Genomic DNA, 15,623 nt, shown 5'->3' with positions numbered 1-15,623 from the left:
ACATCTCACTTTGCTGTGGTCAAATTTAGTCTTTGGGATGGACTCTCAAAACCTCCTGCTCCTACTGCTACCTCGTCCACCACCAACAACTTCCCGTGCTCTCTGTCTCCTTTAGCTCTGAAAATCTCGGGATGGACTGAATTGTTGCTGTTACTCCTTCCTCTGCATTAGATGGCCCTGTAGCAGCTTCTCCTGAGCCTTTCACCAGTGGGGCATCACTAAGAAGACAGTTACATAAGGAAAATTAAACTCCTCCACACAATTCCCCTGTGAAAACTTCTCAGCGTGGAGCTGACCTAAACATGGTAAGACTCAGCAGTCACACACAGCCATTGTGGAAAGTATCTTTCCTTTGTACTTCTTGACACTATTATAATTAAAATTCTGTTTAAAGTCAGTCTCCCCTGTTTAACTGTAAACTCTAGGAGAGTAGAGATAATGCTTCTTTTGTGTATCACTGAGCCCCTAGGGTCAGGCACAGAGTAAGCACCAAATGGCTATTTGTGGAATTAGTTGAATACAATGGCATATTAACCTTAAAGGTTAATTTGACACTTCTACTTTATTCTAATGCCATAAATTATTTTTAAGGCTACACGTCACTATTAACGATTACAATTATCCATACATTTGCTGGATTTAATGTCTCTTTTATTCATTACTAAGAAATATATTCATACCATCCCAACATGGGACAAAAGAGCAGCTATGGTAGATATTAAATCTTCACCCACCCAAAGATACCTTTGAATTAATCATTCTGCAAGCAGTCTTTAGGTATTTATTGAACACCTGCTTTGGGCTTAGTGCTGTACTAGGTGCTGCGGACACCACAGAAATAATTTTAGGAATGATTCTTGTCTGTAGAAGCATGGCCTCTACGGGGGAAATGAGACTTGTGAAACAGCAGCCAACACTATGTTGCCCATAATAAGTAGTGATTTGTGCTGTACAGACTATATCTATTATAAGTTTCAGAAGAAAGGGCAAGAGAGAGTAATGAAACTTAGGAAAGTCAGTGGCACCTTCTAAGAGACATGGTGCTTGAGGGGGACATGGCATGATGGGCAGGATTTGGGTACCAGGATGAGGTGAACACATCAGGCACAAAAACCTGGCAAAGTTGAAGAAGTGAAATGGTTACAGTGTGTTTATCTGAGAGTCAGCCTAAACTAATTAGAAGGCACTGTGTGTTGGGTTGAAAATGGGAATAACATGTGATTGAAAGAGTACTGCAGATTGATGAACGTCCTTGGGAGTGATTGTGAACGCAAGAGTGTGAAACAGCATTGGGTGTATCTGAACAGAAGAGAGACAATAAAGATAGTGTTTACAGATCATTAGTGTAGCAGTGACATCCAGAATGGACAAAGAGCAGTAATATGAACAGAGAGAGCACACGCTGCACTGCATGCAGTGAAGAAGCAGGTGGAGTCCGGGTAGTCCCAGTTAAGGTGCTGCTGCATAATCCAGGCGGGGGGTGGACTGAGTCCAGACCAAGGTGGTTATCGGGAAGAATGAAAACAAAGAGACTTGGGAGGCAACGAGAAAACGAAATGATTACTGGTTGGGGAGAGGGCAGGCTTTGGGACTAGAAGAATAAAAGTGCCAGTAGGGCTTCCCTGGTGGCGCAGTGGTTGAGAGTCCGCCTGCCGATGCAGGGGACACGGGTTCATGCCCCGGTCCGGGAAGATCCCACAAGCCGCGAAGCGGCTGGGCCCGTGAGCCATGGCTGCTCAGCCTGCGTGTCCGGAGCCTGTGCTCCGCGGCGGGAGAGGCCACAACAGTGAGAGGCCCGCGTACCGCAAAAAAAAAAAAAAAAAAAGTGCCAGTAATAAAAACACCTTGGAGCGGAAATTGACTTGAGCTAGTGATGGACACTTAGGGTTCAGGCAGGTGACTAAATGATGTGTGGGGAGAGAGCAAAATCACAGTGTTCTAAAAAATAGTTGGATGTTGACAAATAAGTCAAGGAAAGGTTTGAAATTGATGGGTCACGGGTAAATCTCAATATGCTACACAAACTCAGCTCCTCAGGAAAGTCTTTCTGACCAACTCCACGCCTCCCCCCTTTAGGCCAGGTCTCCAGATTATATACTCTAATTATAATTACTTTTCCTTTGGGGCCTTGATCAAAACTCTTATTATTATTAGCAACATGATTTGTTTAATGTCTCTCTGTTTTGTTAGACTGAAATTTCCAAGGGTATAGGATTTGTGTTATTCCCAGTGATCTTTCAAACAAGACAAAGGATAAAAACATATTTAAAGGCCAAAAAGATCAACAGGTAAACCCTTTCGTATAATGACAATAGTGTTCTCGAAGGGCTCTCACAAAAATATATTGAAAACTACAGACTTTTGCATGGTCTGAAGGGTTCTGTGAATGACTGAAGAACAGGCACACGAGCCTGCGTGTCAGAGAGTTTCCTGGACACAACTGTCTGTCTTAGAAGCATAGAGCTGACAGCTGGGGTTGGACTTGGCCACCTATTCGACCTATGATGAGGAATATGCTGAATGACCAAGAAACTGATGATGAAATTTAGAAAATCAACAAACCATTTAGGCAGGCATTTTGCAAGAGTCACAGTAGATACAGGAACGTTGCAAGGTTGGGCTGGTGATAAGCCTCACCACCTCATCAGGACTTCCTATAAGGCACACTGGAGGAAATTACGTCCTGTGGGAAGGCAGAATAACAACAGCAGCCCAGCTAACATTAAAGAACACTTACTATATGCCAACACGGCCTTGGGCCCTTTAAAGGCTAAGTAACCTGCCCAAGATGCCTCAGCTTGTAGTAGCTGAACTGATTTCGAACCCGACAGCCTACAGCAAAGATACCGTCCACCTGGGAAGGGAAGTGCAACACATCCCTTTCATGCTAGGGACATGCAGGAAATGGATCAGGCACCTCTTCCCTTTAGATGCTGCAGTTTCCTCATGAAATGGGGGATACTTGTGGCACCTCCTTAATAGGGTTTTACTGAGGATTATGAGTTAAAAGTATAAAAAGCTCTTAGAAAACTGTCTGGCACAGAGAATGAATATATTAAATGTTACCTGTTATAATGATGATGACGATGATGATGGTATAAATAACATAATAAATGAGAGAAATATCCTGAAGATGGATAATAAAAATGTATTAAGGGTTCATAAAGGGATAGCTACAAACATTCTAGTATAAGCAGAGTGGTGGGAAGTACAGGAAGTCCACTTCTGATGCAGAAATCTAAAGTCAGATGGATCTCAGTGCAGAGGAAGAGGCCCAATGAGCGGCATAATTGGCACCGTGTCCATCCTTGGCCTTCTTTTAATCCCGCCCCCCCTTTTCCTAGATAAGCTCATATACTCCCTGGCTTTCATTACCCTCTATGCTCCCCCAAATTCCAAATGTTTATTTGTAACTCAAACCTCCTTCCTCTGAGCTCCAGGACTCCAAACTGAACTATCGATTTGGTATAACAGCAACTCACAGTAACTGTGCCTTTTCTTATTATAGACCCACCACTCCTTGACTCCACTGGAATCATGTCACAAGCAAGCTCAACGTGTCCATAACTGAATTTGTGATCCACCCTCTAACACCATCTTCATCTTCCCACAACCATCTGGTGGCTCACCCTTGACATCTTCTTTTCCCTCACTCCTGCTTATCTAAATAGACCCAAGAGCTCTTATTTCCATTTTCTAAAATTCATCTGACCCAGTGCTTTTCTCCCCTTTTCCAGGCAATGTCCCTCTCAACTGAACTACTACAACCACTAGCCCTGCCATAAACACTCTTGGCTCCCTCTATACTTTTTTCAATCCAGCATCAAAGTACAAATCTGACTGTTTCTTCCCAGCTGAAAATCCCACAATGGCTGCCTATCTCACTTACGGATTAAAACCCAAATTCCTATACACATCCCACAAGACACTGAGGTATGCTTCCCACTCTGACATCTCAGGCCTGATTCGATGGTGTGCTCCCAGCTAAGCTCCAGGCAGGAGCTCTGCCTGGAGCTCTTTACTGACTCAGGGTCTTCTTACATGCTGCTCTCTTTGGAAGTTTTCTCTGCTCTTCTCATTTGCCTTCATTGTCCAAATCCTGTGGCTCTAAGCATAAATGTCTCTGCCTCACAAAAGCCTCCCTGATTCCCTAGATCTGTCAGGGCTCCCTGTAACACACTCTCATATCACCATCTACTTGAACTCTGCAGCACATTCCATAGTTATAATGTGATTAGTCACGTTCCATAGTCAGTCATGTGATTTTCTGCATACTATTTCTTCATAGTTGGGAAGAATCTGTAAGTACTTGCCCTGTTCACTTCTGTATTCTTGATATCAACACATCCCACTGAATACTTGAAAAATGAATGAAAAAGAGCCTCTACTAAATTTTACAAATAGCAGCTGCAGTCACAAACCAGAGCAGTCACGAAGTCAAACCATATTCCATGAATGAACACCCTCCATCAGTCACGTCGGCCTCAGTCAGGGTGATAACATAAACACTGTGAACGGCAGTGACCACCTTGACCACAGCCACAAACCAGGCACATCCACAATGTACCTTTTACTGACTCTTACTCAAATACTGATTTCCCCCTTCCTGATATTTTTCAGAATTCAGAGTGGTTAGGGTTGTTTTGCAATGCATCTGTTTTTAAAAAGGAAAACATCTGTTTTCTACCGAGGAAACATTAGCCATTATTTAATTATCTACATTAATGAAAGGCGCAGGGAGCAATATTTGGAATCACAGCCCATTTCATATACATAGTGAAGAACTGACTATATACAAACATACAGTTGGCAAAACACTGCAAAATCTGCAAGGAGAAGCACCTACTTGTCACTGTAACCTATCTTTTTTCTTTCACTAACACCCAACATCATCCCAAAGTAAAAATCAATTTCCAAATGGAATAGAATCATGTTGGCAGCACAAGAAATGTGAAAAAAAGATTGCCATCTGGAAAATGAGTATTAATAACTAAAGAACTTCAGGTTCTAACATAAATGAAAGATATTTAAAAGATCTTGACAATATTCCTCTTTCACAAAATTAACCGTATTTTATAGTGTTGAAAAATTCATTGGGAGGCCTCAAATACATTACATGAATTTGCTAAAAGTAATTCAGTGATATTAAAAATTGACAAAGAACATGCTTTTCTCTGAGAAAGAATGTGTGAAATTCTGTCATATTTATTGAACCCTGATGTGGTAGACAAGTAAGATGCTGATTTGCATGGAGTACAACCAAGAATAATACTCTGTCTCTAGAACTGGTTTTTTTTTTTTTTTTTTTTGTAAGATGGATGGGAGAAAAGCTGCACTTGGGGATATTAGCTTTGTTTGATATATTGATGCAAAATGACTTTCTATTGCAATTTGCCATCCTTCTGTGTATTTAGAAATTATGAAGGAAAGAATACATTTTGTTCAATTCCCTCAGTGTTATGCCATGAGGTGAGGCAAGAGAAGAAAACTATCACACTGCTGCTTGCTGTTTGCTCTGCCTGTATGACTTATAGGGGAAATGGTCTGCCTATATCTTCTTAAATTCAACTAGAATGTATGCATCAGGGCATGCCTAACAGCAGGGCATTATGATACTGCCAGTGCAGCTTTCAGGATATAATCTAACCCTTGTCATTTTTATCCTCTTCAGAGACATGGGAACAAGAGATTATTAACCCAGTCTCTTATGGTTTGCCTAGACCATAAGATGTAAAGTTACATAGAAACTCTCCAGAAAGTAGGCATAGAGGGAACTTTCCTCAACATAATAAAGGCCATATATGACAAACCCACAGCCAACATCATCCTCAATGGTGAAAAACTGAAACCATTTCCACTAAGATCAGGAACAAGACAAGGTTGCCCACTGTCACCACTCTTATTCAACGTAGTTTTGGAAGTTTTAGCCACAGAAATCAGAGAAGAAAAGGAAATAAAAGGAATCCAAATAGGAAAAGAAGAAGTAAAGCTGTCACTGTTTGCAGATGACATGATACTCTACATAGAGAAGCCTAAAGATGCTACCAGAAAACTGCTAGAGCTAATCAATGAATTTGGTAAAGTAGCAGGATACAAAATTAATGCACAGAAGTCTCTGGCATTCCTATACACTAATGATGAAAAATCTGAAAGTGAAATTAAGAAAACACTCCCATTTACCATTGCAACAAAATATCTAGGAATAAACCTACCTAAGGAGAGAAAAGACCTCTATGCAGAAAGTTATAAGACACTGAAGAAAGAAATTAAAGATGATACAAATAGATGGAGAGATATACCATGTTCTTGGATTGGAAGAATCAACATTGTGAAAATGACTCTACTGCCCAAAGCAATCTACAGATTCAATGCAATCCCTATCAAACTACCACTGGCATTTTTCACAGAACTAGAACAAAAAAATTCACAATTTGTATGGAAACACAAAAGACCCCGAATAGCCAAAGCAATCTGGAGAAAGAAAAATGGAGCTGGAGGAATCGGGTTCCCTGACTTCAGACTATACTACAAAGCTACAGTAATCAAGAAAGTATGGTTCTGGCGCAAAAACAGAAAGATAGATCAATGGAACAGGATAGAAAGCTCAGAGATAAACCCACACACATATGGTCACCTTATTTTTGATAAAGGAGGCAAGAATATACAATGGAGAAAAGACAGCCTCTTCAATAAGTGGTGCTGGGAAAACTGGACAGCTACATGTAAAAGTATGAAATTGGAACACTCCCTAACACCACACACAAAAATAAACTCAAAATGGATTAAAGACCTAAATGTAAGGCCAGACACTATCAAACTCTTAGAGGAAAACATAGGCAGAACACTCTATACATACATCACAGCAAGATCCTTTTTGACCTACCTCCTAGAGAAATGGAAATAAAAACAAAAATAAACAAATGGGACCTAATGAAACTTAAAAGCTTTTGCACAGCAAAGGAAACCATAAACAAGACCAAAAGACAATCCTCAGAATGGGAGAAAATATTTGCAAATGAAGCAACTGACAAAGGATTAATCTCCAAAATTTACAAGCAGCTCATACAGCTCAATAACAAACAAACAAACAACCCAATCCAAAAATGGGTAGAAGACCTAAATAGACATTTCTCCAAAGAAGATATACAGATTGCCAACAAACACATGAAAGAATGCTCAACATCATTAATCATTAGAGAAATGCAAATCAAAACTGCAATGGGATATCATCTCACACTGGTCAGAATGGCCATCATCAAAAAAATCTACAAACAATAAATGCTGGAGAGGGTGTGGAGAAAAGGGAACCCTCTTGCACTGTTGGTGGGAATGTGAATTGATACAGCCACTATGGAGAACAGTATGGAGGTTCCTTAAAAAACTACAGATAGAACTACCATGTGACCCAGGAATCCCACTACTGGGCATTTACCCTGAGAAAACCATAATTCAAAGAGTCATGTACCAAAATGTTAATTGCAGCTCTATTTACAATAGCCAGGACATGGAAGCAACCTAAGTGTCCATCAACAGATGAATGGATAAAGAAGATGTGGCACATATATACAATGGAATATTACTCAGCGATAAAAAGAAATGAAATTGAGTTATTTGTAGTGAGGTGGATGGACCCAGAGTCTGTCATACAGAGTGAAGTAAGTCATAAAGAGAAAAACAAATACCGTGTGCTAACACATATATATGGAATCTAAAAAAAAGAAAAAAAAAAAAGGTTCTGAAGATCCTAGGGGCAGGACAGGAATAAAGACGCAGACGTAGAGAATGGACTTGAGGACACGGGGAGGGGGAAGGGTAAGCTGGGACGAAGTGAGAGAGTGGCATGGACATATGTACACTACCGAACATAAAATAGATAGCTAGTGGGAAGCAGCCACATAGCACAGGGAGTTCAGCTAGGTGGTTTGTGACCACTTAGAGCGGTGGGATAGGGAGGGTTGGAGGGAGGGAGACGCAAGAGGGAAGAGATACAGGAACATATGTATATGTATACTGGTTCACTTTGTTATAAAGCAGAAACTAACACACCATTGTAAAGCAATTATACTCCAATAAAGATGTTAAAAAATTTAAAAAAAGATGTAAAGTTACAAATCAGTTTTTGGCTGTTTTAGGGCAGGTTACATGAACCAGAGGCGGCCAATCTGCAGAGTCGATAATGTAAACAGAGCAGAGAGGAGCAATGAAAAAATATGATAGGGAGTCCTGAGGAGGTCTGAGGTCCTGGTTCTCTTACTCTCTACCCTATGGGTGCATCAATGAAGAAGTCAGACAAATTCTTCCTCTGTTGCCTTGGGCATCTTTTAGAACAAGTGACACAACTCAATTGGGGAAGCGAGGAGAAAGAAATCACCTAAACTAGATTATATATACCCCATTAGGGAAGGCACCACATATAAGGGTTCTGGGAACCGCTTTAAGTCTGGAACAATAGTAGGTGCTGAGTAAATTTTTCTTGAATAAATTAATGATCATTTCATATGTAAGGGTAGAAGTAGTGAAAATGAGTAGAGTGGTACATGAATTTCCTATATTATATCAAGAGGCATATCAAGCACAGATATTTGAAACATAGAGTTACAGTGTAATTTAGTTGTTAAGGGCATGTGCATTGGAGCCAGACTCAAACTGAATCCCAGCATTACCACTTGGCAGGGATGCCATCTTAGACATGGAGGTAACCTCTCAGTGCCTCAATTTCTTCATCTGTGAAGTGGAAGTAATTACAGTATCTACCTCAAATAATCTTTGTGAAGATTGCATGAGCTGAAAATTAGTAAGTAAAGTGCTTAGAACAGTGCCTGGTACACGTAACCATTCTGAGCGTTAGCTGTCATTTTAATGACTTAACATATCTACTACTAAAATTCTAGACTGTGGTACTCAGTAAGTTTATTCTCAATAAGTTTAGTTTTGCATTATTCTTTACTTTTTTTCATGTCTTTTAGTCCTGTACTCCAGAACAATTTCCACAGTGGTGGGCAATAAAGAGGATACGAAAGGATCTCTGAGATCCTTACTTTCCAGGTGAGGGACCAAGGCCCAGAACCAGCAAGGGAGTTGTCCAAAACTACAGCTCTCACGGCAGAACCAGACCTGGAATCCAGATCTAACTTCATGTTATTCTTAAACATTGTAATCAAAGAAAAAGATTTAAAACTGAAATGTACGTAAAATGGATACCCATCACAGAGATGCTAAAAGGTTTTACTATAGAACTTTAATACTTGATTTTTTGGCAACAGGTAGTGAAGAGTTACAGCCCTCATTAATTTGTAGGAGTTTTTGTAAAATAATTTATTATACAGGATACTTGCAGCAGGGCCTGACATTTTTTTCTAGTTATGTAACTTACGTGAAATTGATGAAAAATGTTTAGCTCAACTTGAAGCGATAAATCACTCATTGTGATGTCCCAGAGCCTAAGAATATAGTTTTTATTAAAAACAAACAAGCAGACAAATAAATCAGTTGGTTTTCTAAAACCAATTCTTGGGTATTCTAAGAGAAACTTCAGTTATAAAACAACTGTGAGCATTGTTCACACTAGTTACCATTATAATGCAAGCTCTTACTTTTGTGCCCTGGCAGCATCCTCGAATATGGACAGGTGTTCAGAGTTCGTGCATTTCAGTGTGAGTGCTCATCGCCAAAAGCCACAGCACAGGATAAGTAAACTTCCACTGTCTTTCCCCTATTGTCTAAACTGTTAAGCAATTAGAAGTCCGAGGCATTTACTTAGTTGAGAATACTGTTTTTATCACCAATTCTATGTCCCTGTTTTTCTAGCGCATACAAATCACCGAAGTATTTTAACCTCAAATTTTATTTAAATTTAAAAGTTGCCACTAATCACCAAAGAGCAGTTGAGATTCAACCCGGATTCAAGGAAGTCATATAAGATTCCCTGAATTAAAAGAAAAATTTGTAATTTCTTTATCATTTTAAAATTCTTAATGACAAGTCAACCTTTGAATTTATAGATTCTAGCTCATAATAACTTCTTCAGCAGGATATATTGTTCAGGAAAAAAGAACCTCAAATGCCTGGGTATCACTTCCACTGTATTTTTTTCAACAAACCTTTCAGTTATACCACAAATTACTCTAATATTTGCCGTAATCTTCAGAAACAATAGTTTTCTCAAGAAAATGTATTAAAAGGAACGGTATACTATAACTCAACTCAACTGAACTATAACAAATTTCTCTAGAAAGAGATAAAAGTTTTATTTTATCTAAAATATTTTAGTAATGTTAGAATCTTTATTCTAAAGACTATGAAGAAAATTAACTCATGTGACCAGTTTAATATCAATATTTACTTAGACAAAGAAAGAAGGCTTCTGCTTTCCCATCAAGACCATAAACAAAAACAATAAAAATATCAGAGAGGTGGCAGATACTGTCTGTGTTAACTGGAGAAAGAAAAGGAAAAGAGTTTCTGTTAAGGCAAGCCTCTTGATATGTTCAGTACTATTTTCCAAAAGAATCTCTTTCAAATTTATTTTTGAAATCTACTTCTCAAATACAATGTTAATAGGGAGCTATGGCTAAAGAAAAAGGGAAAAAATGCCCTTCAGGTGAATATCAGATGTTTGAGAGTTTCTCTTCCACATCACTCTGCTCTCTAGTGGTGAACAGCACTGTTCAATAGTTGATAATGTATTTTCTAAGAAAAAGAAAAAGTGGATTTGAGGTCAGTTTCTTATGTGTCTCAATATCTGATTTGTATTTTAATATTAAGATTTAGTTATTTACATTACTTAGGAATAAATTTCTTTAAACTCTTCCAGATTACATATGTTGCCATACTCCAATATGTTTATAAAGAATATGGATAAATTTCAACTTAAAATGAGTTTGAGGCTTAAATAGTTTCCAGATATTAGAAGAACCAGAAGAACTAGTTGGAAGATGAGCTAGGTAAACCCCTTAAAAAAATGAAACTTAGTTCTTCTTCAAAAAAAGTGGATATATTAAATGGAAGAGTATGTATTTTCTTTTAACTTAAAGCTTCTGTATTCAATACTTAGGCTATTTCTTGCCAGTTGCATTTAATTTTATTAACTGTACAATTTTAAATAATGTTTATAAAATGAATTGCATCAAATAGAAAGATTTGTTGAGGATCATTACTGTATAGGTAAACAGGTTATAGCTTAAATCTCTGATGCTGCTTACAAATTTCTAGTCCATCAAGCAACAGACATTTGTTCTGTCTAACAAATCTACTGCAGAATAATTACAAGTTCTTGGTGGAGATCTTAAACAATTATAAGGGATCATCCCCATAACACTTTAATTTTATAAAAGAGAAGCTTTAAAATTACACCGGGAGAAGACAGTTCTTTATTTCACTCAATTTAATTAAATGCTCTATTTCTTCTATAAAGATAAAATTAGGCACTTATTCAATCCTGAAATTCTTAGATTAATTAAAAACAAAGTTGCTACTCCTACATTTATGAGTAAGCCATTAATGTATAGTATAAATAAATAGACACACTTACCTGGAATGAAAACAGAAAGAGCTGAAAACGCTTGAGAAAGTTTCAATAGATAGAAAAGAAACTGAAACAGCAGTATCCACTACCACCGGCTCAGCCTTTTGGCTTTTGTAAAAAGTGGCAGCAATAACCAGTTCAGGCCCAGTACCCTTGTGTTATGTAACAACTCATTAATATTAGCCATCAAACTGCTACCAAGCTGCTGAGGCACTAGAGGGCAAGAGTGTCACATGCAAGACCGGTCGCCAAGGGACAGGTTTGGGTACCACTTCGGGAAGACAGATGCTAACTAAGCTGATAAATAACACAATGCCTGAACGCAGCAGCGAACTTGTAATGTTCCTCAAACAATATTTAAAATGTCAATTTTCTGTCTAGCTGAAGAGTTAACAGGTTAATAAATCTGCATAAGCAAATAACCACACCATGCAAAACTTTCGGGATTATATTTACAAACCTACAGTCATCCAGGAAGCTATTTTTTTCTTCATTGTCTAAATAAACTTATTTAAAACAGTAGGGGAAAGGACAATTAAATAAAACGAGTGGCCGTTTCAGGACCCCTTCAAACCGCGAGAAACTTGCCCTGACCGTGCGTGCCGCCTCTGGAGTCCGCATTCCAAGTCGCCGAGGACCGCCCGGTCCCTGGTGGTTTCCTCGGGCTGCGGGCGTCCGCGGGAGCCGCCTTCCCGGGTCCTCAGCCTCCGCGGCTCCTCGCGGCGGCCCCGCCGTTCGGGCTTCTTTCAGGGGCGACGTGGTGCCGGGAGCCCGGCGGGGGCGGCCCCTCCCCTCGCGCGCCCGGGTCCCCGCGGCCGCGTCCGGTGGGCGCCTCGCGGATCCGGGAGTGCGGGCGGCGCCGGGCGGGAGCGGCCGCGGGGCGAGCGCTGCGGACGCGCGGGGTACTCGTGCGCTCGCTCAGACGCGCTCCGCGGCCCCGGGACCCGCCCGGCAGCGCCGGCGCCGCCCTCACGCTGCCTCACGGCTCCCGACCCGCCCGCGCCCGCGCCCGCGCCCGCCCGCCGGCTTAAGGGGAGGAGGCGGGAGCCAGGGGGCTGGAGGCGCCTTCATCCGCCCGCCTCGCACCCGGGTCGGCCTGCCCAGCCCTCGGCTTGGGGACCCCGGGCGTCCCGCCCCGGTCGTCCGGTTCCGACGGCCACTGCGGGCAGTATTGGTAGCGGCCGCCAAGGATGAGAAGGGTTGCGCCGCGTGGGAAGTGGGTGCGAGTCCTTGAGGCGGCGCTGGGAAGGGGGGCGGGCTCACCCTCGTAGTCCCCTCTGGTCACGCTCCCGCCAGTGACACTGGACCTGGCAGAGCAAGGCGGGCGGCTTCGAGGTTGTAAGCAGGGAATTGCCACTATTTGCGGGCTTTCTAAAGGCCACGTGTTCCAGCTCCTGAAGACAAATGGAATGACAACAAATGGAGCAACATTTTGGATACAAGGTGTGAGGTTACACTCTTCTAAACTATAGGTTGATCAGGAGCCTCAATCGAATGATTTTTTTTGTTTTTTCTTTTAGATTCCATTTTGACCCACTAACATAGCATATGTGACAGTTTTACTAAGTGGGGGAAGTGGATCTACTAATGATAACTTGTAGTGGATATTTGTGGTTTTGCTTTGCAGCTACTCGCTCCTCTTCATGGAAACAGTACCCTCGTTTATTTTGAGGATCGTACCAGCACCCCTCGGCCCATAAGCTTCGGGTGATATCAGCCACTACTATGACTCACTGGGTGACCCACGACTCAGGTATGGCCATTAGAAGCATTATGTCTTCCTGGTAGCTAGGACTGGTTTACAGAAAAGTATATGACCAAGTCTGGCCAGTCAGAGACAAGAAAGCACCGTTTTGGGACTTTTTTTGGCCCCCTTAAGAAAGGGACTCCCTTCCATTGGACTTTGCAGAGTGAGTTGTGAGCTTAGAGCTTCTTTGTGTCACCATGTGAAGTCTGGGAATGAAGCAAATACTCAGGCATACCTGTGAGTTGGAGGAAAGCTAAACCTAGATGGGGATATTTGAGCTCTGAACCCAGCTGCTGCTGAAAAAAGGTCCTAACTTTGGATATTTTCAATTACAAATCACCAAATTCAGTTTTGTCTTAAGGCAGCTTGAGTTGAAATTTCTGCCTTGTTGGAATTGAAAGAGACCCAAATGATACAGAAATTAAACATTTTGGTCGTTTATTAACTTTAAGGGAGCATTTGGATACTGTATAGCGAGATCTTCGATTAGATTCTCATGTTTTGAGTTAGCTTGAAAATTTAAAAAGCCTGAAAGTTGTGTATTCTTTTTGCTCTTTTGATAAAGAGGCTACAGAAGTAACTGAACGAATTACTCCTTCTGGAAGCCTATGAAAATGTCAAGATGGTAGAATTCTTTTGCCAGATGACATGTATTAGATTGTTTTTTTAAATTAATTAATTAATTTTGTTGTGGTCCCCCCCACCCCCCACCCCCCGGGAGTCTTGTGCCTTTCAGGAATTTTAAGAACTTACATTTTTTTTTTAAATGCATCTTTTCCAGAGAACTTGCTCTGTCATCCAAGCACCTTTACAGTCTTCATTTCAGTTATAAAAATAAAAAAAAAGAAAAATTATTGAACATCTACTAAATGGTCCACCTACTAATGTTAAATAATATTTTAATAAGAAAATAAAAGCAGGAACCTTCCCTGCTCTTCTGTTACTTACGTATTGATATAGGGATAGGAGGTCAGGCTCTTCTACAAGATTTCAGGAAATAGAAAAGATTCATGAATCTTTGATTGGAGGCGCAAATTTCCTGAATCTTTGGGGAGAATTGCTACCTTCACCAGTGATTGCTACTCTAACCATCTAACTGGAAGTACAGACACCTTAGGATTCTGTGTTGTTTTCCTATGAGATAGTCAAGTCTTATAGCTCTATTCCACAAGTTCCCATCAGTGCACATATGAAATTTAAGCCAGTGTAATAGCAGATAGATATGTTGCCTATATTTCCTTCCTCTTTACTTGCCCATATTTCCTTCCTCTTTACTTGCCCAGCAGAAGGTAAAGAGGCAATAGATAGCAGTGTCAACCGTTGTCCCCTCTAGCCTTTCCTTCCTGTCTTCTTCCCTAACCCAGGAGTATGAAGGCCGGGGAATAATTTTTCCTCCCAAGAGATTCCAGTCTATGCAACACTCATTTTAGACAGCAAAGAACCTGTGGCAGTGGCGGAAGCAGAGGTGGAGAAGATGTTCTAGCCCAGTGTCTCACATTTGTAAAGAACCTCAAATTTAGTATAATCTCTAAATGAACTTATACAATATTTTTTAATGTGATAAATGTGTTAGCTTTGGTTTAGACTTACGGGATAAACCACAGTTTTTGTATCTACCTTTAGCATATCTACTATTACTATTTACGTAAATACTGGAGACCTCAAAAATGGAAGTTCAGGCTTCTGTCAACCTCTGAGAAGCCCTGAGGTAATATGAAATATATTTATCAGAGACCCAGCTCTGTAAATCAAATACCTGTGGAAACCATTAATAAGAAAGAAAAAGAACAAAACTATGCACTTTTGTATATTGAAATATTCAACCCTTGTATTTAGTCACTCTGAAATAAGACACTGAATGATGGAGATTTAAGAATTTATGCTTTGTATAGTTTAAAAATTATTTGTATCTTTTGATGTTTTTTTTCCCCCTGCCTCTAAATACTTCTATGTGGAGGTGATGATTATGAAGGATTGGGAAACTCATTTCAATTTGCAGTCTTCTTCTATTTTCAGTGTCTAAATTAAATCAACATACTATTCTAACAAGTTTTTAAAAATGCAAGTGTTAATAAAGAATACATCAGTATTTCTGACCTGAAATATCTAGTAAGTGTAGTATTACTTTTCTTGAAAATATTCAGCTTGGATCTATACTTATAGTAATCAATGACACTGTTAAGCTGCTGAAAGGTAATGGATGAAGATTTGAAAGAAAGCATATTCTAGCTAGAAACTGCTAACTCAGCTCAAGGAAATGTACCCCAACTTTCTTCATTGTCTCAAGAGATGTTAAGTGAAAATAGATCAAAACCAAAAATCTCCCCAAAATAATTGGTTAGGAGGAAGAGA

General features: G+C 40.2%; 1 protein-coding gene across 2 annotated transcripts in view; it reads right to left on the bottom strand.

Annotated features, from left to right (window-relative positions):
* LOC114903271 (bifunctional heparan sulfate N-deacetylase/N-sulfotransferase 3) overlaps positions 1–11,784 on the bottom strand; it is a 151,107-nt gene extending 139,323 nt beyond the window's left edge. The window contains exon 1 of one of the 2 annotated variants that reach the window (XM_029236114.1): positions 11,531–11,784. The gene's annotated coding sequence lies outside the window, so the exon portion shown is untranslated. The remainder of the gene's footprint in view (positions 1–11,530) is intronic. The other variant, XM_029236116.1, reaches the window with a different exon arrangement.
* Positions 11,785–15,623: the final 3,839 nt, after the last annotated feature.

The sequence above is a fragment of the Monodon monoceros genome, unplaced genomic scaffold (genome assembly GCF_005190385.1).
Source record: "Monodon monoceros isolate NGI ecotype Baffin Bay Population unplaced genomic scaffold, NGI_Narwhal_1 Super_Scaffold_20, whole genome shotgun sequence".
NCBI lineage: Eukaryota > Metazoa > Chordata > Mammalia > Artiodactyla > Monodontidae > Monodon > Monodon monoceros.
This window is presented reverse-complemented; position numbering and strand designations above follow the sequence as displayed.